Genomic DNA, 23442 nt, shown 5'->3' with positions numbered 1-23442 from the left:
TTCGGTTAGTTGCTTGTTTTCCCTGACCACTGGGCTATCTCACATTTCTAGTCTTCAGTCATGTTGTTCCTTTTGTCTGGTGTAACCTTTAGAATTTACATGCCTTGGCCACCCCTCGTTGCTTAGAACAGACCCAATCTCCAGAAGGTTTTCTGGGTGTTCTTCTCTTCCGTCAGGTTACCCTCCACTGCCCCTGAGCACCCTTGTGTACCTCTTGCCACCAGTGTGCTTTTGTTTTTCCAGTTCACAGTAGGTTCCTCTATCAGCATCTTGCACAGTTGCCTAGCAACATAGTTTAATGTGTTGGAGGCAAGAAGGGAGGAGATTCACACCATGTTCATCCTACTCAGTGTGAACCGAGTCTATAGTTGATATCCTCTTTGTGTCACTCAGTGTTGTCCTGCCGGAGTTCAGGCTTGAGTCTTATTTTGCCGCAGCTCTTTTGCCTTTATTTAGACAACAGACCAGAAATAGGAACCCTTGAATTTTTTTTTTATTCCTTTATTTTTCTTTTTTTTTTTTTTTTTTTTTTTTTGAGACGGAGTCTCGCTCAGCCGCCCAGGCTGGAGTGCAGTGGCCGGATCTCAGCTCACTGCAAGCTCCGCCTCCCGGGTTTACGCCATTCTCCTGCCTCAGCCTCCCGAGTAGCTGGGACTACAGGCACCCGCCACCACGCCCGGCTAGTTTTTTTTGTATTTTTAGTAGAGACGGGGTTTCACTGTGTTAGCCAGGATGGTCTCGATCTCCTGACCTCGTGATCCGCCCGTCTCGGCCTCCCAAAGTGCTGGGATTACAGGCTTGAGCCACCGCGCCCGGCCTATTCCTTTATTTTTCTTGCCAGAACCTTGGTTAGGTTTCTTAACTACTTTTCTTTGAGTCATTGTAAAGTATAATTACACTTTACTGTAATCTAAAGAATACTTAATCCGTGTTATTTTTTATTTTTATGTTTCATTTTTGTATTGATGAGGTCTCTTCATGTTGCCCAGACTGGTCTCGGGCGCCGGGACTCAGGCAGTCCTCCCACCATGGCCTCCCAAAGTGCTGGGATTAAGGGCATGAGCCACCACACTTGGCCTCACTTTTATTTCTTAAAGCCACTGCCCAATAAACATTCCAAGTTTCCACTGGCTTTTGTTTTTGGACATTTGTTCCATCCAACATCGTGGTGGCATTATACTTTAGTAGATTGTCCAAACATGGGTAAGAAATATCAGCTATGAAAGGAGGCATCGAACACATTGGCTTTCCCACCTGAATTTGTTCTTTATTCTTTGGAGGTATAAAAACAAGAATAAAACTCACAGGGAGAGTTTGAAGGAACTGTGATGATTCGTTCTAATTTACATAGTTTACACAACCCATAGGCCTAGGGAAAGTGCCAAAGAACAGCTTTGCAGAGGACTGAAGTCCTCCTGGGAAGAAGAATCCCTTTGTATCAGATGGCTCTCTGGAGTTTACTTTGCTGCTACAAAAGTGAGCTGGATTGAGGGGGAAGGTTTTCTTTTTTTCAAGCTGTGCCAGAACACTTGGCTTAACAAACAGCTGTTTGAAGTCTTAATTGTGTCTCTGTATTTCCAGGGATGCGTTCTGACCTCTTATTAGCAACACAGCTAGGGCTGCCTGGCATGCCTTATGGTGCCAAACATAGCTGTAGCCAGCCTGGAAGGTGTCCAAACCGAACAAGATATTGAAGTTAGAAGGAACAAGTGGTACAAATTCTCTCTTAGTCAGAGTTTGGAAAGCCTTCGTATTGAAATTCATGCGGACAGATTTGACACACTTCTGAAAATTTTTTTCATCCACTGACATTTCAGTTCTTCCAGGCCCGGAATAGTGGGTTTCAGTCAACAAGGCACCAATATCTCTTTTTAAATTTGCCCATAGTAGCCAGCTCTTGGAATGTATGAATATTAGTCGCAAACTTGGAGCTTGAATGTTGCATCAGTGACCTCTGTTAACATGCTAACCATATGATATCCACAAAATAATGAATTTGCATTTCTCATGGGACCTGGCTTTAGCCATTGCCTCCAGAGTCAGTCTGAGCATCACTTTTAAGCATTCATTCATTGAGTGTCCCTACCTCTTCATTAGTACTGTGATGGTCCATGTTTTGAGTTAGTAATGCCATCCTTCAAGGAAAGTAACATGTATGCTTTGAGTTGTTTTTCTAGTAGTGGTAGGTACGTTTGCATCAGAGTCAGTAAGTTCTTAAATACTATCAGTCAGAGTCAAAAACAGTGGTTGTTGTTGTTTTCTGAGATGGAGTCTCCGTTGCCCAGACTGGAGTGCGGTGGGACGATCTCGGCTCACTGCAACCTCTGCCTCCCTGGTTCAAGCGATTCTCCTGCCTCGGCCTCCTGAGTAGCTGGGGACTACAGGCATGCACCCCCACACCTGGCTTTTTTTTTTTTTTTTTTTTTGGTGGAGATGGGGTTTCACCATGTTGCCCAGACTGGTCTTAAACTCTTGTCCTCAAGTGATCAGCCCGCCTTGGCCTTCCAAAGTGCTGGGATTACAGGCGTGAGCTACTGCACCCGGCCCAGAAACAGTTTTTAACCAGTGCAACTCATACCCATCCATCCAAAGTCCTTGTCTCAGTCTCAACATTCTGATTTAACAGCTGAGCTCAGAGCAGCAAAGGAATAAATTGGAGTTTTTCTCAATATAAGGTTGACTTTGTATTCTTATATTTTGCCTTCGTAAATTTTCATATCTTTGACTCATGGACTGTGGTGTAAAGAAATCCTTCAGTTTTCTTAGAATATTGTGCTGCTACTCCTGTTCCAGCTTAAAATCATTTAAATACATTACTTTTGATATATCCCATTATGAACTCCTAGGTTAGTAATATCTAGTGGTAAGTTCATGTAAAATGAGGACGATCATTAATTTTTAAATTTCTAAGATGTTATATTTATATACCACAGCTGTGTTTTAGAAAGATGCCTTTGAGTAGTGTGAATTGAAGTAGGGAAGAGGCCAGATACAGAGGACCCAGGCTGGAGCCAGATTATCTGGGTTCAAACTTTGGCTGTGCCATTTGCCATGATCATGATGTTGGGCAAGTTTTGTTCTTTTTTTTAAACTTATTTGTGTCAAAATTTCCTCATTGGAAAAATGGGTTCTTGACTCACTAGATATTGTGAGGATTAAACTAACTGAAATATGGAAGCACTTGAAATAGCAAGTATATAAGAAGCAGTTTTGTTTCAGGCAAGCTGATGGAGTATGTTAGTGGAAATGGAAGAGTCATATTATCTGGGTGCAATGGCTCACACCTATAATCCCAGCACTTTGGGAGACCGAGGCAGGAGAATCATTTGAGCCAAGTTCAAGACCAGCCTGGGCAACACAGTGAGACTCCATTTCTACAAAAAAATAAAAATAAAAAATGAGCTGAGTATGGTGGCATGCGCCTGTAGTCCCAGCTACTAGGAGGCTTAGGTGGGAGGATCTGGGAGGATCACTTGAGCCCAGGAGGTTGAGACTGCAGTGAGCTATGATCTCACCACTGCACTCAAGCCTGAGTGACAGAGCAAGATACTATCTTTAAAAACAAAAGGGGCCGGGCACGGTGGCTCACGCCTGTAATCCCAGCACTTTGGGAGGCCGAGGCGGGCGGATCACAAGGTCAGGAGATCGAGACCACGGTGAAACCCCGTCTCTACTAAAAATACAAAAAAAAAATTAGCCGGGCGCGGTTGTGGGCGCCTGTAGTCCCAGCTACTCGGGAGGCTGAGGCAGGAGAATGGCGTGAACCCGGGAGGCGGAGCTTGCAGTGAGCCGAGATCGCGCCACTGCACTCCAGCCTGGGCGACAGAGCGAGACTCCGTCTCAAAAAAAAAAAAAAAAAAGGCCGGGCGCGGTGGCTCAAGCCTGTAATCCCAGCACTTTGGGAGGCCGAGGCGGGCGGATCACGAGGTCAGGAGATCGAGGCCATCCTGGCTAACACGGTGAAACCCCGTCTCTACTAAAAAATACAAAAAACTAGCCGGGCGAGGTGGCGGCGCCTGTAGTCCCAGCTACTCGGGAGGCTGAGGCAGGAGAATGGCGTAAACCCGGGAGGCGGAGCTTGCAGTGAGCTGAGATCCGGCCACCGCACTCCAGCCTGGGCGACAGAGCCAGACTCCGTCTCAAAAAAATTAAAAAATTTAAAAAAAAAAAAAAAAAAAAAAAAAAAAAGGCTGAGCGCAGTGGCTCACGCATATAATCCCAGCACTTTGGGAGGCTGAGGTGGGTAGATCACGAGGTCAAGAGTTCGAGACCAGCCTGGCCAAGATGGTGAAACCCCATCTCTGCTAAGAGTTAAAAATAAAAAAAGCTGGGCATGGTGGCGGGCACCTGTAATCCCACCTACTTGGGAGGCTGAGGCAGGAGAATCACTTGACCCCTGGAGGCGGAGGTTGCAGTGAGCTGAGATTGCATCACTGCACTCTAGCCTGGGTGACAGAGCAAGAGACTCTGTTTCAAAAAAAAAGGCAAAAAAAGGCTGCTGAGCGCAGTGGCTCGTGTCTTTAATCCCAGCACTTTGGGAGGCCAAGGCGAGCAGATCACCTGAGGTCAGGGGTTTGAGACCAGCCTGGCCAACATGGCAAAACTCCATCTCTACAAAAAGTACAAAAATTAGCCAAGCGTGTGGTGGGTGCCTGTAATCCCAGCTGCTCCAGAGACTGAGGCACGAGAATCTCTTGAACCTGGGAGACTGAGGCATGAGAATCGCTTGAACTTAGGAGGCAGGGGTTGCAGTGAGCTGACATCACGCCACTGCACTCCAGCCTGAGTTACAGAGTGAGACTCCATCTCAAAACAACAAAACAAAAAATCTAAAGGGTATTTTAAGAGAAGAAGTAACAGGATTTAATGATTAGATGAGACATTCTGTTTAGCCAGAGGATTCCAGGGCTTTGAGGCTGAGGAAATATTGGTGTCATTAACAGAAATGAGTAAGTTAGGCATTATCTAATTGGGGAAAGTAAGAGACTGAATGCTAAAACCATAGGAAAAAGTTCGACTAAAAATACTGTGGATAGGAGATTGAGGCCATCCTCGCTAACACGGTGAAACCCTGTTTCTACTAAAAATACAAAAAATTAGCCGGGCGTGGTAGCGGACGCCTGTAGTCCCACCTACTCAGGAGGCTGAGGCAGGAGAATGGTGTGAACCCGGGAGGAGGAGCTTGCAGTGAGCCGAGATTGTGCTACTGCACTCCAGCCTGGGCGATAGAGCGAGACTCCATCTCAAAAAAAAAAAAAATACTGTGGATAGTTTAGAATCTTTGCCCACTACTGTATCAAGTAAACAATAAAGGGCTGAACTCATCTTTCACAAGGTAACTTCTTTATGCATATTTCCCAGCAAGAAGCAGCCTTAACCTTGAGAAACATGAGTCACTTCTGAGACTTCACTGCTCTAGGCAGTTTCTACCTCATGATCTCCCTTAAAAAGAGGGTAACGGCCCAGCTCAGTGGCTCATGCCTCTAATCCCACCACTTTGAGAGACCCAGCTCGGTGGCTCATGCCTCTACTCCCACCGCTTTGGGAGACTGAGATGGGAGGATCACTTGAGCCCAGGAGTTCAAGACCAGCCTGAGCAACACAGTAAAACTCTTACCTCTACAAAAAGTTTTTTTAAAAATTAGCTGGGTGTGGTGGTGCACACCTGTAGTCCCAACTACTACAGAGGCTGAGGTGGGAGGATCGCTTGAGTCTGGGAGGTCGGAGCTACTGTGAGCCATAATCATGCTACAGCACTTCAGCCTGGGTGACAGAGTAAGACCCTGTCCTGAATAGGGGTAAAAAAAGGAGCAATGGGTCTGATTATGATCTTTGTGACAAACACTAGATCCCATTACCATAGACTTTCTGAATTGGTTATAGTAAGCCTTAATTTTATTTGTGCCTCATAAGAATAGTGTGGCCCTATAAATGATAGATTCGAGTGAGAATTCCCACATCTAAATGGTAAGACCCTCATGTACTGAAGCCTTACATATTTTTTTTCCTTTTTTTTCTTTTTTGAGTTTTTATTAGTATGTATCACAGGAAATTTTACCTGGGAACCTTAAGCTTATTGGTGAACTAGTTATTTGAGATTTAAGAAGTATTTTTCATTTTCATTGGCTTATTTCAGGGAAAAAAAAATATTTGTTGGATTACTTTCTTGTTTTTTTGAGCCAGAGTCTCACTCTGACACCCAGACTGAAGTGCAGTGATGCGATCATGGCTCACTGCAACCTCCACCTCCTGGGCTCAGAGGTGATCCTCCCACCTCAGCCTCCCAAGTAGCTACAGGCATGCACTACCACACCCAGCTAATTTTTGTTTGTTTTTTTGTAGAGATGGGGTTTTTGCCATGTTTCCCAGGCTGGTTTTGAACTCCTGGGCTCAAGTGATCCGCCTGCCTCAGCCTCCCAAAGTGCTGGGATTACAGTGTGAGCCACTGCACCCGGCCTTTTTATTTTTATTGATTGATTGATTGATTGATTGTATTTTTGGAAGCTGATCTCAAACTCCTCTGTGCCAGACTCCCGAAGTGCTGAGTTTTCAGGTGTGAACCACCATGCCTGTCCTGGGCATTTTAAAAGTAGAGTTCATACTGTGTATAACTTGCCTTTTTGAAAAATAAACATTTTCCCATTGTGTTAAGCCACTGTTATTTGTCGATAACAGAATGTGTTATACTGGCCTACACAATCGAGTTATGTGTGTATTGGCTCACATAATCAAAAAGTTGAAAGGTAGCATAGAGATCAGATAAAGTTTGATCAGGGCTCAAGCTCAGCATCTCCATGATTTTTTTTTCAAGTTCTGCCCTGAAATTTTTAATGGGTGCAGGGTATTTCATTCTATGAATGCACTGTAATTTATTTAACTGTTCTACTGGACATTGTAGGAGTTTCCTTTCTGCCTCCCACTATTAAAATAATGCTTAGGTAAACATCCTTGTTATGTTTACATGTGTTTTAAAGGAAGAATAAAACTTGATACATGATTAGGTACAACTATGAAAGAGAGGAAAGAGGAGAAATAGTATGAAAAGTGATATTTCTACAGATAGAAATGGACAATTTCAATAGAAGGGAGACAGGGGCAACTGATGGATTGGGCTGGGCATGCTGAGTGTGAGTCCATTCCTCTAGCCGTTCTGTTCATCTTTTTGGTGCTCCCGAGCAACTGTGGGCACCCACTGGTTATTAATTGCTTCTAATCACTTCTGTTTTATCTTTTAATGACTAATTGTACTGACGGTGATTTTTTTTCTCTTTCACTCATTTTCTTTCTATCCCCCATAGTTCCATTGTACTTTCTTTTTTCTTTGTTGTACTTTAATTTGAACTTTTTCGCTTTGGTATAGATTGTTAACAGATGTTTCTTTATCAAGTTAAACCAAGCAATCCATTACTACCACAGTTACATAAAGTGAACCTTTTAAGTCATCTTCTTACTAGAATAACCTGTCCCCATCCAGTCTTCTGTGTTTCACTTTTATTAAAAATGCAAAACTGATTTATTCTGAGTAAAAGAATAGCTTACTTTTCTGTACCATTATTTATAGCAAAGTAGAATTCATTAAAGTAGGATTTAGAAATTCTTGGATATAAGGTTCTGTCCAGGAAGATTTAAATGATTCTAATTTAGAGGTTTCAGGGGTTTTGTTTTTTGTTTTGTTTTGAGAAAGTTAACCGTAGGAGATCTAGTGTAAGATGAGCCGTTCCTTTCTGCCCCCTTGATGGACTTTTCCTATTGTAAACATAAGCCTCTGGGTGGGCAGCAGATGGAGCTGCAGTGGGGTTGGTGTCGGACACCTGCCAGCTTGTGGCGCTCACATATTCTCATTATAGCAATCATTTGATACTGGAACTGCCAGAGAATGTCCTAAAAATAAAGATGGCCAGTACAAGATTCGTTTGATTTTACTTTTCATGGTCTGCCATGAGAAGTTTGGGTATTAGGCTCAAAACTACCAAATAAAAACAATTTTGATGTTTTCACATTGCTCTGTCTTCTGAAAAATGAGAGACCTTTTTCCCTTTGAGAATTAACCTAAGTAAATAAGTAGTAAGTAGGCCGGGCGCGGTGGCTCAAGCCTGTAATCCCAGCACTTTGGGAGGCTGAGGCGGGCGGATCACAAGGTCAGGAGATCGAGACCACAGTGAAACCCCGTCTCTACTAAAAATACAAAAAATTAGCCTGGCGCGGTGGCGGGCGCCTGTAGTCCCAGCTACTCAGGAGGCTGAGGCAGGAGAATGGCGTGAACCCAGGAGGCGGAGCTTGCAGTGAGCCGAGATCGCGCCACTGCACTCCAGCCTGGGCAACAGCGTGAGACTCTGTCTCAAAAAAAAAAAAAAGTAGTAAGTAGATTTTTTTCCTAAGTGGATCTCAAAACATTGCCTTTTTGTGTTTGGCTGCGTTTTTATGTTTGTATAGAATGGAGAGATTAGATTGGGTACTAGATACTTGTCTGTGAAGTAGTTCAGAGTAATCTTGTTCTTCTGAGTTCATTGTTCATAACAGTCTTAAATCTGAAATACCTTCATTCCCTACAGCTGCAGAAAATAGACCACCCTAATAGAAACCTATTAGATGACTGATTACAGGAGGTACTGGTCAGAAATAGTATGGACAAGGGTCTTTGGGTGTCCACTAAAGACGATACAAAACAACACAGGGAGGGACGTTTACATAGTGGTTACAAACATGGACTCTGGAATTGGTCAGTCCTGGGTTCCAATCCTGCCTCTTCCACTTGTAAGCTCTGTCTCCTTGGGCAAGGTATCTGGTCTTTCTGGGTGAACCTTAGATTCTTCATCTGTAAAATGGTTATAATACCTATACACCTTACGGAGTTGTGAGGATGAAATGGCCTAATTTGTCATGAATTCTGGTACATAATACATCTTTACTAAATGTAAGCTACTGTTTATTAAAGGAGAGACTAACTCATTTCTCAAACATGTTGAGCATCTATATAGGTATGTGGTAAAACCACAGCCACTACTGTGAAGGATATGGGCTGGCGATTTAAGCCCAGTTGGTTTGAGTTCACTAGTAGAGGCAATGTACAAGGCAGCTTGGTGGCTGTGGGTACTATTAATTGGGCAAGATAATATGGGAGATATAATATTTTTTGGAATGCGAAACTTTTAAAGAGGAGCCTGCAGTGAGCCACGCCGTGGAAGTAGTCCTGCTGCTTCTGAAGCCAGAAGAGGCCTTTGTAAAACTTTACCGGGAATATCCACTGACTTTTTGGTGCACACACACTGGCTGTATCTTTATGTTCTTTAGCTAGTTTGCTGTTAAGCTCAGCAAAAATTCAGAGTTGTGATTTAATAAGCGTGAGACTTAGTAAAGCATTTTGCAAATAGAGTATAACATTAATTTGTTGTGCTTTTGGGTTCCTGAAATAATAGACAATATATCTATCACTGTCCTCCCCACAACCCACATAGCTTTCCAGAGTGGAAAAGATACTCCATGGAGAAAGTTTAGAAGCAGAAAATGAAATGAGAATGAGTGGAAATAAAAGTAGCCTATCCTCTGTAACTGATTTTGGAGGTGACCTGTGACCTGGCAGTTCCTTATCTATGGGTGGGTACAGGGCACACATTGACCAAAGAAGATAATTTAGGTGAGATGCTGCCCTATCTATGAGAATGGGACTCTTGGCTCTTAAAATTAGAAACCAGGAGATCTATAGGATGGAAAATAGCCTTCCCTTTCCCCCCAAATCAAACAGATACACATCCTTTGTGACAGGAATAGGTCGTGAAATATGGTGTCCAGAACAAACTGTCTGCTGGGCTTTTAAAAGGGTTTTATACTTTCTGCTGGGCACCTAGAGCAGTTACTGTCCATTCTGTCTCCTTTTATTACCCACCTCAAACAGTCATAATTTTTTTCCTTTCCATTCCCTAAACTTACCCTTCTTCCTTCCTCTACCCCCAAAATGGGAAAGCCTTTAGCATTTAACTGTAGTACTTTATTTGGCTGTCAGTATTTGTCACATTAGTAATTGGGTGAGTTTGGCTGGAGGTGGGGGGCTGTTCTGCCCTTTTTAAGATTGGCCCACACACCATTGTACTTAGGTACCCACACAGGAGCAGAGCAAGCTGCCTAGATTTTGAACACAAAAACATGATATTGTGGGTGGGAGCATGTATAGTTTTAGATTTTTTTTTTTTTTTTTTTTGAGACGGAGTCTTGCTCTGTTGCCCAGGCTGGAGTGCAGTGGCACGATCTCGGCTCACTGCAAGCTCCGCCTCCCAGGTTCACACCATTCTCCTGACTCAACCTGCCGAGTAGCTGGGACAATAGGTGCCCGCCAACACGCCTGGCTAATTTTTTTCTGTATATTTAGTAGAGATGGGGTTTCACCATGTTAACTAGGATGGTCTCGATCTCCTGACCTCATGATCCGCCCGCCTCGGCCTTCCAAAGTGCTGGGATTACAGGCGTGAGCCACCGCGCCCAGCCCTAGTTTTAGAATTTTTTTTTTTTTCTTTTTTGAGACGGAGTCTCGCTCTGTCGCCCAGGCTAGAGTGCAGTGGCCGGATCTCAGCTCACTGCAAGCTCCGCCTCCCAGGTTCGGGCCATTCTCCTGTCTCAGCCTCCTGAGTAGCTGGGACCACAGGCGCCCGCCACCTCGCCCGGCTAGTTTTTTGTATTTTTTAGTAGAGACGGGGTTTCACCGTGTTAGCCAGGATGGTCTCGATCTCCTGACCTAGTGATCCGCCCATCTCGGCCTCCCAAAGTGCTGGGATTACAGGCTTGAGCCACCGCGCCCGGCCTAGAATTTTTAAAGTAAGACAAAAGCCATGTACCTAATGAGGCCAGTGGAATAAACTGTATTTACAACAGATAGAACTTTTGTTTCTGTTTAACACCTAGTAATTAAAAATACTAAGAACAGGGATAAAGTGAAAAAAATTTTTTTTTTTTTTTTTTTTTTTTTTTTTTTGAGACAGAGTCTTGCTCTGTCGCCCAGGCTGGAGCGCAGTAGCCGGATCTCGGCTCACTGCAAGCTCCACCTCCCGGGTTTACGCCATTCTCCTGCCTCAGCCTCCCGAGTAGCTGGGACTACAGGCGCCCGCCACCTCGCCCGGCTAGTTTTTTGTATTTTTTAGTAGAGACGGGGTTTCACTGTGTTAGCCAGGATGGTCTCGATCTCCTGACCTCGTGATCCGCCCGTCTCGGCCTCCCAAAGTGCTGGGATTACAGGCTTGAGCCACCGCACCCGGCCAAAGTGAAAATTATTAAGTCTTTGTGTCTATTGCTTATTGGTAAAACCAGCACATCAAAAAATATCTGTTGGCTCCCAAATTGTTAATAGTTTCTGACTTAATGTGTGTTCTGAGTGATTTGGTGGAGTGAATGAGCTAGATCTTGACTTTTCCCTCAAAGGATTGAAATTTGATTCTTGAAGGTTGAAAAAACAAAACTCAACTCTATGCATAAAGCACAGATAAACAGTACAGTACATGAATATATATGTATTTTATCTGTGGTATCAAAATTTCATGAGAAGTGGTAATTAAGGAAAAAATGTCTACAAAGGTATGGCGGAGGCGATGACGATTAAGAAGAAGACTGAGACAGGTGGGGCTCTCCCCTTTGAGGACCTGTAGGACCTAAGTATCTGTGTCTTGGAGAGGCTAGTGCCGCTTCTTTATTTTTCTCCTCTCTAAAACTGGCCTGAGGGTGATGAATGGTGTCACTACCTGAAGTGCTTCAGGAATGCCAGTGGGTACTTTTAGGATTATTATAGCACAATATAAGTGATTCTGACACTTACCAGGAATACAAGCAGTGCTTTATATACATCCTTTATATTGGAGAGCCTAGCGGTTGCATTAAACATGAGGGGAAAATATCTGAAAAATACCAAGGGTGAGAAGAAATGAATATTTTAATAATCCTTTTTTTTTTTTTTTTTTTTTTTTTTGAGACGGAGTCTCGCTCTGTCACCCAGCCTGGAAGTGCAGTGGCCGGATCTCAGCTCACTGCAAGCTCAGCCTACCGAGTAGCTGGGACTACAGGCGCCCACCACCTCGCCCGGCTACTTTTTTGTATTTTTTAGTAAAGACGGGGTTTCACCGGGTTAGCCAGGATGGTCTCGATCTCCTGACCTCGTGATCCGCCCGTCTTGGCCTCCCAAAGTGCTGGGATTACAGGCTTGAGCCACTGTGCCCAGCTCTTTTTTTTTTTTTAAATAGAGACATAGTCTCACTACGTTGCCCAGGCTGGTCTCGAACTCCTGGCCTCAAGCAATCCTCCCATCTCTCATTTTAATAGAGTTGCTCAGTTAGTAATGGCTGTGTAATGAGCGTAATATATTTTGCTCATGAAATCGTAATGTTTTCAGGGATATTAAAACTTAGTAAATTGGGAAGCTTTCCCCGCCTAGTTTGGTGGGGAGTTTATTGCCCTGCGTGCATCACCCTCTCCCCACCCCGTGATTTTTTTTTTTTTTTTTTTTTTTTTTTTTTTGAGACGGAGTCTCGCTCTGTCGCCCAGGCTGGAGTGCAGTGGCCAGATCTCAGCTCACTGCAAGCTCCGCCTCCCGGGTTTATGCCATTCTCCTGCCTCAGCCTCCCGAGTAGCTGGGACTACAGGCGCCCGCCACCTCGCCCGGCTAGTTTTTTGTATTTTTAGTAGAGACGGGGTTTCACCATGTTAGCCAGGATGGTCTCGATCTCCTGACCTTGTGATCCGCCCGTCTCGGCCTCCCAAAGTGCTGGGATTACAGGCTTGAGCCACCGCGCCCGGCCCACCCCGTGATTTTTAAGATGGCTCCTCAGACTCTGTGTATGACTATTTCCCTCATACCATGTTTGGTATTTTGCAAGTAGATAACTTGGTACCTTTGTAATATGATAAGCCTAGATATCTGAGGGGAATAGTGTTTCCTGATAAATTACGCAGTTAGTTGGTAAGGAGACGATAAGATTTATGATGACTTTTAAAGAGTCAAGTGTTTGGACCCATTTTTCTGAGGATTTCCCTATCCTTCCCACAGCATAGGAGATTATCTTGACCTATTTTTCTGTCCTTATACTGCCTGAAGGAAAGACGTGCATTTGGATCTTTGCCACTCTGTAGTTTAGTTTCTTCCCTTTTCCCCGTTTAAGACAGGTTAGCAAAATGTTTTTGAGAACAACACAGACCTGAATTTGAATTGAATTGCAATTTTTCTTTTTATTGGATGTGTTTGTGTCCAAGACACCTGACCTGTTTGAGCTCTGGTTTGCTCATCTGTAAAATAAAAGTACTCTCTCTGTTAAGGAAGTGTAACAGGTACACAATATAGTGTACCTTTTAAAAGTTTGACTTTAGGTTAGGCATAGTGGCTGATGACTGAAATCCCAGCACATTGGAAGGCTAAGGTGGGAGGATCGCTTAAGGCCGGGAGTTTGACACCAGCCTGATCAATAGAGCAAGACCCCATGTCTACAAAAAAAAAATAAAATTAGCTGGGCGTGGCAGCACACGCCTGTAGTCCTAAACTGCTCCAGAAGCTGAGGTGGGAGTTCAAGGCTGTAGTGAGCTGTGTTCACGCCACTGCACTCCAGTCTGGGTGAAAGAGCAAGAGCCCTGTCTCAGAAAAAAATTGAAAAAGGTTTAAAGTAAAAAAGAACATAGCATTATAGGACTCTTAATTTTACAAGAGGATTTATCTGAGGCCCAGAGAAGCCAAGTGGCCAGAGAGCAAGGTGAGCAGGAGCAGTTGGGCCCATGCCACAAGGTCCCTGTGTGTCCTTTTTGCCCCACAAACCTTGCATTTGTATTAGATCACTCCTTACTGTACAGATACACGTGGTAATGGTGCTGGTGTGCTGTCCTGTGTGAACTAGTGTTGGCTTTGACCTCAGTTGAATCAGTAGGGGATCACATTTCTGTGAGTTTTGTGGAAGCCTTCTAAAATCAGAGAATTACTTTGCCTGTATTTGTGACTTCAGTTACTAGGCTTTATGATAGGAATATGGATGGGAAAATCCTCTAAAATGCCATCTGGTCCTTTGATTTTTGTGTGTCAAGGGCTTACAATTACCAGGAATTGTTCCAGACCAGAAAACTAGTTCCTGTTGTCCAGAATTATGTTTCTAAGATAGTAATGGGGGGACTAAACTTGTAATCTGCTGAAAACATGTTTTTGAGATTTAAGTTATTGAAGCATTTGCTTATTGTGAATTAAAAGAAAACAGAAAAATCATTATAATCACATTTCCTCCTTTATGTTTGGGGGATTGTTTATCATTTTTTAAATTTTAATGTTTAAGTATATTAGAGACAGGGTCTTACCATGTTGCCCTGGCATGTCTCTAACCCCTGGCCTCAAGCAGTCCTGTCCCCCCAGCCTCCTAAATTTCTGAGATTACAAGCATGAGCCACCATGCCCAGTCTGTCTTTTTTTTTTTTTTTTTAAAGACAGAAAGAACATACCATTTTTTCCAACAACACTTATCTTTCCAGGACAAGTCAAAAACTTAACTGAATGCCCTTGAGTATATACTCAAGATTAATAGCTGAGGATACTACCCGCGAGTAGTTGGATTTAGTAGAGAAAAGAGTATATTGAGACAGGAAACAAGGTTCAGTGGTGGAAAGAAAGTGATTCTTAAATTAGGTCTTGAGTTTGCCATTTTAGGCAGAGAGAACAACATATACAAGTGTGAAAATCATAAAACATTCTGGCAGTTGGGAAACCACAGGTAGCTTTCGTGTTGTTGAAACTTGGAGTTCAAGGCAGGAATGCAGGAGATGACAGGGACTGGCAGATGAAGACTGGGGAGTTAGGCAAGGTGTGGGCCGTGGAGAGCTTTGTCTTCAGTGCTGTACTACTCACACCAATCTCAAATCACTTTTTTTATTTTAATTTGAGACAGGGCCTCACTCTGTCACCCAGGCTGGAGTGCAGTGGCATGATCATAGCTCACTGAAACCTCGAACTCCTGGACTCAAGTGACCCTCCTGCCTCAGCCTCCCAAGTAGCTAGGATTATAGGCATGTGCCACCGTGCCTGGCTAATTTGTGTATTTTTTGTAGACATAGGTCTCACTTCTGTTGCCCAGGCTGGTGTTGAGCCCTTGGCTTCAAGCAGTCCTCCTGTCTTGGCCTCCCAATGTGCTAGATTACATGTATGAGCCATCAGCTGTTTGGAGACAATTTAACCAAAGTGGTATTGTCTATTATTCCTTTTTTTTTTTTTTTGAGATGGAGTCTCACTCTGTGACCCAGGCTGGAGTGCAGTAGCATGATCTTGCTCACCGCAACTTCTGCCTCCTGGGTTTAAAAAATTCTCCTGCCTCAGCCTCCCAAGTAGCTGGGATTACAGGCATGTGCCACCACACCCAGCTAATTTTTGCATTTCTTAAATAGAGACAGAATTTAACTATATTGGTGAGGCTAGTCTTGAACTCCTGACCTCAGGTAATCTGTCCACCTTGGCCTCCCAAAGTGCTGGGATTACAGGTGTGAGCCACTGGCCTATTTTTATTTATTTTTATTATTTATTTATTTATTTATTTATTTTATTTTATTTTATTTTTTTTGAGACAGAGTCTTGCCCTGTCACCATGCTGGAGTGCAGTGGCGCAGTCTCATCTCACTGCAACCTCCGCCTCCTGGGTTCAGGTGATTCTCATGCATCAGCCTCTGGAGCAGCTGGGATTACAGGCATGTGCCACCACACCCAGCTATATTTTTTTTTTTTTTTTTGTAAGTAGAGACAGGATTTCACCATGTTGGCCAGGATGGTCTTGATCTCCTGACCTCGTGATCCGCCCGCCTCAGCCTCCCAAAAGTGCTGGGATTACAGGCGTGAGCCACGACAGCCAGCCCTGTCTATTACTCTTAATGAACTTAATGACACCTCTGTCAGTGTTAACATGTTTCTCCCTTTTAGGATAATGCCATGAATATGCAGAACTAACTGCTCAGCAAACACTCAAAGGTAATGGGAAATGAGCATGCCACAGATAAACAATGGAGAGAGGCTAGAATGCAACTTAAATTGGAATTTAAAACACAAAAACACACTCCACTCATAGTGTAGGAGATATTTAGTAACATGAATTGCAGTTTTAAAACTCTAGTCAAAATGTTAAATATTTGAATTTTTTTCTAACAATTTAGGTGAAATGCAATTTGGAATAATTTTAACAGGCCTTGTGGCCACCTTTTCGGTTTAAATATTTGTTTACTTAGCTATTTTCTTCCTCTTTACTTGTGTGGGCAGTGAACCTAATAATTAGGTTAAAGAATTTTAAAAATCAATTCTAGAGAGCTCACCTTTGACTAACATAGCAAATACCATCATTTAGATTAAATCAATAGTAATTTCAGGCTAGACATGGCAGCTCATGCATGTTGTCTGCAACCTCCAACTCCCGGGTTCAAGCGAGTCTCTTGCCTCAGCCTCCTGAGTAGCTGGGACTACAGGCGTGCGCCACCATGCCCAGCTAATTTTTGGTTTTTGTTTTTTTGAGACAGAGTCTCACTGTGTCGACTAGGCTGGAGTGCAGTGGTGCGATCTCGGCTCACTACAACCTCTGCCGCTCAGATTCAAGTGATTCTCCTGCCTCAGCCTCTCGAGTAGCTGGGATTACAGGCGCCCGCCACCACACCCAGCTAATTTTTATATTTTTAGTAGAGACAAGGTTTCACCATGTTGGCCAGGCTGGTCTCGAACCTGTCACCTCAGGTAATTTACCCACCTTGGCCTCCCAAATTGCTAGGATTATAGGCGTGCACCACTGCGCCTGGCCTGCCTCAGTTTTAAGCATGAACAGACCAACAGACCATCAACGAGCACCAGACATTTGAGGAATGGAATATTTGGGCCATTGAAGGATTTTCTTTTTTCTTTTTTTTTTTTTGAGATGGAGTCTCGCTCTGTCGCCCAGGCTGGAGTGCAGTGGCGCGACGATCTCAGCTCACTGCAAGCTCTGCCTCCCGGGTTCACGCCATTCTCCTGCCTCAGCCTCCCGAGTAGCTGGGACTACAGGCACCTGCAACCACGCCCGGCTAATTTTTTGTATTTTTAGTAGAGACAGGGTTTCACCATGTTAGCCAGGATGGTCTCGATTTCCTGACCTCGTGATCCGCCCGCCTTGGCCTCCCAAAGTGCTGGGATTACAGGCGTGAGCCACCGTGCCCAGCCCCATTGAAAGACTTTAAGTCAAATGACCTGACAGTCCAACTTTAAAAGAACACAACTTTATTTTTTCAAAGAACAATTTTAGATTGATAGAGAAGTTGTACAAAGAGTTCTCATATGGCCCACATTCACTTTCACCTGTAACTAACATTATTATGGTGTATTTACTTTGATTGAGCCAATATTGATACGTTATCATTAACTAAAGTTCATACTTTATTCAGTATTTCCTTAGTTTTTCCCAGTGTCCTTTTCTGTTCTAGGGTCCCATCCAGGACACCACATTATACCTAGTCATCATGTCTCTCCAGACTCCTCTTGGCTGTGACATTTCTGACTTAACAACGTCAGTGTAGAGTAAGAAAATAAAAATTAAAAAGAAAAAAACCTCAACCATTTCTGGCTTACATTTTAATGATGCTAATTCTGATTGCAGGATTCAGAAGATTCTGATGGTGGCAAAGTGAAAGCAGTGAGACAGGTTAGGAAGCCACTGCAGTAATCCAAGGCAAAAATGATAGGTTGGATCAGAGTGATGGTGGTAAAAGTGAAGTGTTCCATTTGGGGATGTTATAAAAGCCATGAGCCTGGATGGGGAAACTAAAGGAATGAGTATAGAGGAGAAGAAAAGAGTTCCAGGGATGGAACCCTTGGGGCACTTGAATGTTTAAAAGTTAGTGAGATAAAAAACTAGCAAAGGAGACTCAACAGGAAGTGGCCAGTTAGGTAGGAAGAAAAGCTGGGAAATGATGCATCTTGGAAGCCAAGAAAGTGTTTCAAGGTGAAGGAAATGATCCCTTCTGTTTTGCCCTGCTTATAGGCCAAGTCAGATAAGGGCAGGGAATTGACTTTTGCATTTCGCAGTAGGAGCTGATTGGTGACCTTGAGCAGTTTCAGTAGAGTGGTAGGAGCGGAACCGTGCTTGGAGCTCGTTCAGAGAGGATGGGTATGCACAAGGAAAGCTGCACGAGGAAACTTGCTGTGGTGATAGATGTGTTCTTTCTCTCAAAAGTAGAGGATATGTAAATTATACATGCAAACTAATATTTATGAGTGAACCAATGATAGGGTCTTACTCTGTCACCTAGGCTGAAATACAGTGATGCGATCATGACTCACTGCAGCCTCGACCTCCTGGGCTCAAGTGATCCTCCTGCCTCAGCCTCCCAAGTAGCTGGGACCACAGGCACACACCACCACACCTAATTAATTTTTAAGTTTTTTGTAGAGAACAGGGTTTCACCATGTTGCCTAGGCTGGTCTTGAGCTCCTGGGCTCCAGCGAACGTCTTGCCTCGGCTTCCCAAAGTGTTGGAATTACAGGCATGAACTACTGTACCCGGCCCAAATATTTAGCCAAAGGTAATAATATGTATACTGAAGTATTTAGGGGAAAATGTACTCATATCTGTAACTTTGAAACGCATTAAAAATTAAGATGGATAGGGCCAGGTGCAGTGGCTCACATCTGTAATCTTAGCACTTTGGGAGGCCAAGGCAGGTGGATTACCTGAGCTCAGGAGTTCAACACCAGCCTGGGCAACACGGTGACACCCTGACTCTATCTACTGAAATACAAAAAAAAGTTAGCCAGGCGTGGCGGCGTGCGCCTGTAGTCCCAGCTACTTGGGAGGCTGAGGCAGGAGAATCGCTTGAACCTGGGAGGTGGAGGTTGTTGCGGTGAGCAGAGATCACGCCACTGCACTGCAGCCTGGGCGACAAGAGTGAAACTCCATCTCCCAAAAAAAAAAAAAAAAAAAAACCAGACTGTGAATAAACTTTGCTTGTACAACTCTGAATACCAGAAAACAGTGTCTCTTCCAAGTTCTGAGGGAAAATGCTGTTCAGCCCAGGATTCTGTTGAAATCTATACCCAACTGAGCTAGCCTTCAAGTATAAACATAGAATCAAGACATTTCCAGACATGCAAGGACTCAAAACATTTGCCCCTCAAGCACATTTTCTGTGTCGCGCATTCTGGAGTGCAATGGCATGTGATCCCAACTCACTGCACCCTCCACCTCCCGGGTCCAAGCGATTCTTCTGCCTTAGCCTCCCAAGTAGCTGGGATTACAGGCACGCACCACCACGCCCGGCTAATTTTTTGTATTTTTAGTAGAGACGGGGTTTCTCCATGTTGGCCAGGCTGGTCTTGAACTCCCGATCTCAGGTGATCCACTTGCCTCAGCCTCCCAAAGTGCTGGGATTACAGACATGAGCCACTGTACATGGCCAGAATTTTTTTTTTTTTTTTTTTTTTTTTTTTTTTTTTTTTTTTTGAGATGGAGTTTCGCTCTTGTTGCCCAGGCTGGAATGCAATGGCGCAATCTCGGCTCACTGCAACCTCTGCCTCCCGGGTTCGAGCGGTTCTCCTGCCTCAGCCTCCTCAGTAGCTGGGATTACAGGCATGTGCCACCACGCCTGGCTAATTTTTGTATTTTTAGCAGAGATGGGATTTCACCATGTTCGTCAGGCTGGTCTTGAACCCCTGACCTCATGATCTGCCTGCCTCGGCCTCCCAAAGTGCTGGAATTACAGGTGTGAGCCACCGCGCCCGGCAAAAATGTGTTGTTTTTTTTTTTTTTTTAAAGTCATGGAAACTTGAGGAAATGCAGAAGGCCATCAGTAAAGGAAGTACAGTTGACCCTTGAGCAACAGAGGTTTGAGCTGCGTGGTTCCACTTATACAATGGATTTTTTCAATCTACATGTGCATCAAAAAGACAATGTTCGTAGGATGCACAGCCCACTTACACAGAGGGCCAGCTGTGCGACTTGAGTGTGCACAGACTTTTGTATATGCGGGGGTCCTGGAACCAGTCCCCCACGAATACAAGGCACAGCTGTGTCTTTTTTTAAAAAACCAAGTTAGGCCGGGCGTGGTGGCTCACTCCTGTAATCCCAGCACTTTGGGAGGCTGAGGCAGGCGGATCACGAGGTCAGCACATCGAGGCTATCCTGGCTAACATGGTGAAACCCCGTCTCTACTAAAAAAAAAATACAAAAAAATTAGCCGGGTGTGGTGGCTGGGCGCCTGTAGTCCCAGCTATTCGGGAGGCTGAGAGAGGAGAATGTTGTGAACCCGGGAGGCGGAGCTTGCAGTGAGCTGAGATCGTGCCACTGCACTCCAGCCTGGGCAACAGAGCGAGACTCCATCTCAAAACAAAACAAAAAAACCAAGCTGGCCGGGCGCAGTGGCTCAAGCCTGTAATCCCAGCACTTTGGGAGGCCGAGACGGGCGGATCACGAGGTCAGGAGATCGAGACCATCCTGGCTAACACGGTGAAACCCCGTCTCTACTAAAAAATACAAAAAACTAGCCGGGCGAAGTGGCGGGCGCCTGTAGTCCCAGCTACTGGGGAGGCTGAGGCAGGAGAATGGCGTGAACCCGAGAGGAGGAGCTTGCAGTGAGCTGAGATCCGGCCACTGCACTCCAGCCTGGGTGACAGAGCAAGACTCTGTCTCAAAAAAAAAAAACAAAAAAAAAACAAAAAAACCAAGCTAACTTTTTTTCCCAGAGGGTGGTCTTGTGAGCTTGATGATGAAAATTCAACTGGAGAAAACTGGAAATTTTGGTTCTAGTCAGTTCAGAGTTGATAGCCTTAATCATTACAGATTTATACATAGACATTCATGACATTAAAACACTTCTACTGCATAGAGGGGATCATAAAGGCTGAATACCAGGCTGTAGCTGCAAACAGTAGGCATATCTTAGTTGTCATGTAATATGTCTGATCGCTTTTCTCCTTTGGAAAACTACTTGTTATTGTGGGCAGGAGAGTGAACTGTTTATGCCTGGTCACCCTTCCATTTCCAGGGAGCATGGATGTTCTGTTGGTACTGGGAGCTGACCCAGAATCATGGGATGGTACACACGTTTCTCCTTTAAGTGTAACATGAAATCAGGAAGTTGTTCTTGTAACACGGAGTTGCGGGTCTGACAAGCCTGTTGTTTGTGTTAATACATCCTATCATTTAGCCCTCTTAGTCCCTCTCTTCTCTGCAGGTTGTGACAGTTCTGTGGGACGAAAATGCTGATTTTTCACATGGAGCAGCGTGTAGGTGCTTAGAGAGATCTAGAGGCGGAGCAAGGCTGGGCTTGTCTCTTGGTGATGGTGCCTGCCAAGAGCAGGGGCTGTGCTGCGGCTGCCCTGCCCCCCAGCCCTCACAGCGAACCTGAACCTGCTCTTCCTGAGCCGTGCAGCTGCCTGAAGGAGGCCAGGACCGGGCTAATTACTTACTAGAGAAGCCTCTGGTCCAGCAGCAAAAGGAGGTAGTTAATTTAGCCTGCCTGTTAACAACAGTTATATTTGTCTCCAATTCCATTAGAGATGCTTAGGAAAAGGTTGTTACACCCTGAACCCTGATGTCCATTTTTTTTTTTTTTTTTTTTTTGAGACGGAGTCTTGCTCTGTCACCCAGGCTGGAGTGCAGTGGCCGGATCTCAGCTCACTGCAAGCTCCGCCTCCCGGGTTTACGCCGTTCTCCTGCCTCAGCCTCCCGAGTAGCTGGGACTACAGGCGCCCGCCACCTCGCCCGGCTAGTTTTTTTGTATTTTTTAGTAGAGACGGGGTTTCACCGTGTTAGCCGGGATCGTCTCTCGATCTCCTGGCCTCGTGATCCGCCCGTCTCGGCCTCCCAAAGTGCTGGGATTACAGGCTTGAGCCACCGCGCCCGGCCGATGTCCATTTTCTTAATGCAAGGGCCTGTACTTGGGGTCTTGAAAGCCCCCTAATGTCAGTCTTTGAAGTGAAGTAACTATACGTGATAAGTGAATAAAATGTGTCAGAGTGTACTAGTTAGAATTTTCATAGATTACAAAGATTTTCTGTATATTTATTTGAATTGGTAATTGGTTATGAGTAGTTTTGTGTAGCTGTTTTTAATTGTACCACAATTAAGATATCACTTACATTATCGAAGAATGGGATCATTCCTTCTAGGTGAGGGAGTATCCCTTTTATATATTTTCTTTCTCTTTTTCTTTGTTTATGGTGGAGAATAATTAAACTTCCTTTTTTTTTTTTTTTTTTTCTCTGAGGTAGGTCTTGCTCTGTCACCCAGATTGGGGTGCAGTGGCATGATCATAACTTACTGCAGCCTCCACCTTCCAGGTTCAACTGATCCTCCCACTGTAGCCTCAGAGTAGCTGGGACTACAGCTGCACACCACTACACCCAGCTATTTTTTTTTTTTTTTTTTTTTAACTTTTGTAGAGACAGGTATTGGCTATATCCCTCAGCCTGGTCTTGATCTCCTGGGTTCAAGTTATTCTTCTGCCTCAGCCTCTGAAAGTGCTGGGATTACAGGTGTCAGCCACCAGCACTTGACCATCTTTCTCTAATTTTTAATTTTGTCACCTTGAGAAGCCTATGATACAACATGGAATTTGATGTCTCATCCTGTATGGTCCTGTGCACCCTGTTCCTACAAAAGTACAGAGGGAATCTTTTGGGAGGGTGGGATAAACTTAGATTCTTAAAATAATGCGTGTGGGTTTTTTAGTGTTCATTTTAGATTCTCTTCAAGACAGTCAGAAGCCCCCCTACCCTAATCTCAGTTCCTGTTTGCTGCTCCCTCCTGGCTCCCTGCAGTAGCCCCTTCTCCACCTGATCTTCCTGCTGCTGCTCTTTGTCCCCTCAGAGCTGTGTGAACACACAAGCCCGAACCACCATCCTAATGAGCAAATTCCCTGAGTCCTTACTCTACCCTGCACAGTCGGGCTCAGTTCTCTGTCCCTGATCTCCCCTAGACTATGCCACATCCCTTCCTGCCTGAGAACGTTTGCACCTGCCCCTGCCTGTGCCTGGAATGTTTCTTGCTCTCATTTGTGTCCTCCATGCCCACCCCCAAGACTCACTACAGCCTACTTACACTCAGGGTTTCCATTTAAATATTACTGCCCGGCCGGGCGCGGTGGCTCAAGCCTGTAATCCCAGCACTTTGGGAGGCGGAGACGGGTGGATCACGAGGTCAGGAGATCAAGACCATCCTGGCTAACACGGTGAAACCCCGTCTCTACTAAAAAAAAATACAAAAAACTAGCTGGGCGATGTGGCGGACGCCTGTAGTCCCAGCTACTCGGGAGGCTGAGGCAGGAGAATGGCATGAACCCGGGAGGCAGAGCTTGCAGTGAGCTGAGATCCGGCCACTGCACTCCAGCCTGGGCGACAGAGCGAGACTCCGTCTCAAAAAATAAATAAATAAATAAATATTACTGCCCAAGTGGCCGGGCGCGGTGGCCCATGCCTGTAATCCCAGCACTTTGGGAGGCCGAGGT

General features: G+C 44.7%; 1 protein-coding gene and 1 long non-coding RNA gene across 4 annotated transcripts in view; one reads left to right on the top strand and one right to left on the bottom strand.

Annotated features, from left to right (window-relative positions):
- LOC105469160 (growth factor receptor bound protein 2) overlaps positions 1-23442 on the top strand; it is an 89783-nt gene that overhangs the window by 36410 nt on the left and 29931 nt on the right. The window lies entirely within an intron of this gene.
- LOC139359685 (uncharacterized) overlaps positions 1-23442 on the bottom strand; it is a 36600-nt gene that overhangs the window by 9733 nt on the left and 3425 nt on the right. The window contains exon 3 of the long non-coding RNA XR_011616015.1: positions 11798-11876. This is a non-coding gene — a long non-coding RNA (uncharacterized lncRNA). The remainder of the gene's footprint in view (positions 1-11797; positions 11877-23442) is intronic.

Source organism: Macaca nemestrina, chromosome 17 (genome assembly GCF_043159975.1).
Source record: "Macaca nemestrina isolate mMacNem1 chromosome 17, mMacNem.hap1, whole genome shotgun sequence".
In the NCBI taxonomy this organism is placed as follows: domain Eukaryota; kingdom Metazoa; phylum Chordata; class Mammalia; order Primates; family Cercopithecidae; genus Macaca; species Macaca nemestrina.
The sequence above is the reverse complement of the archived record's forward strand: the minus strand, read 5'-3'. Positions and strand labels throughout refer to the sequence as shown.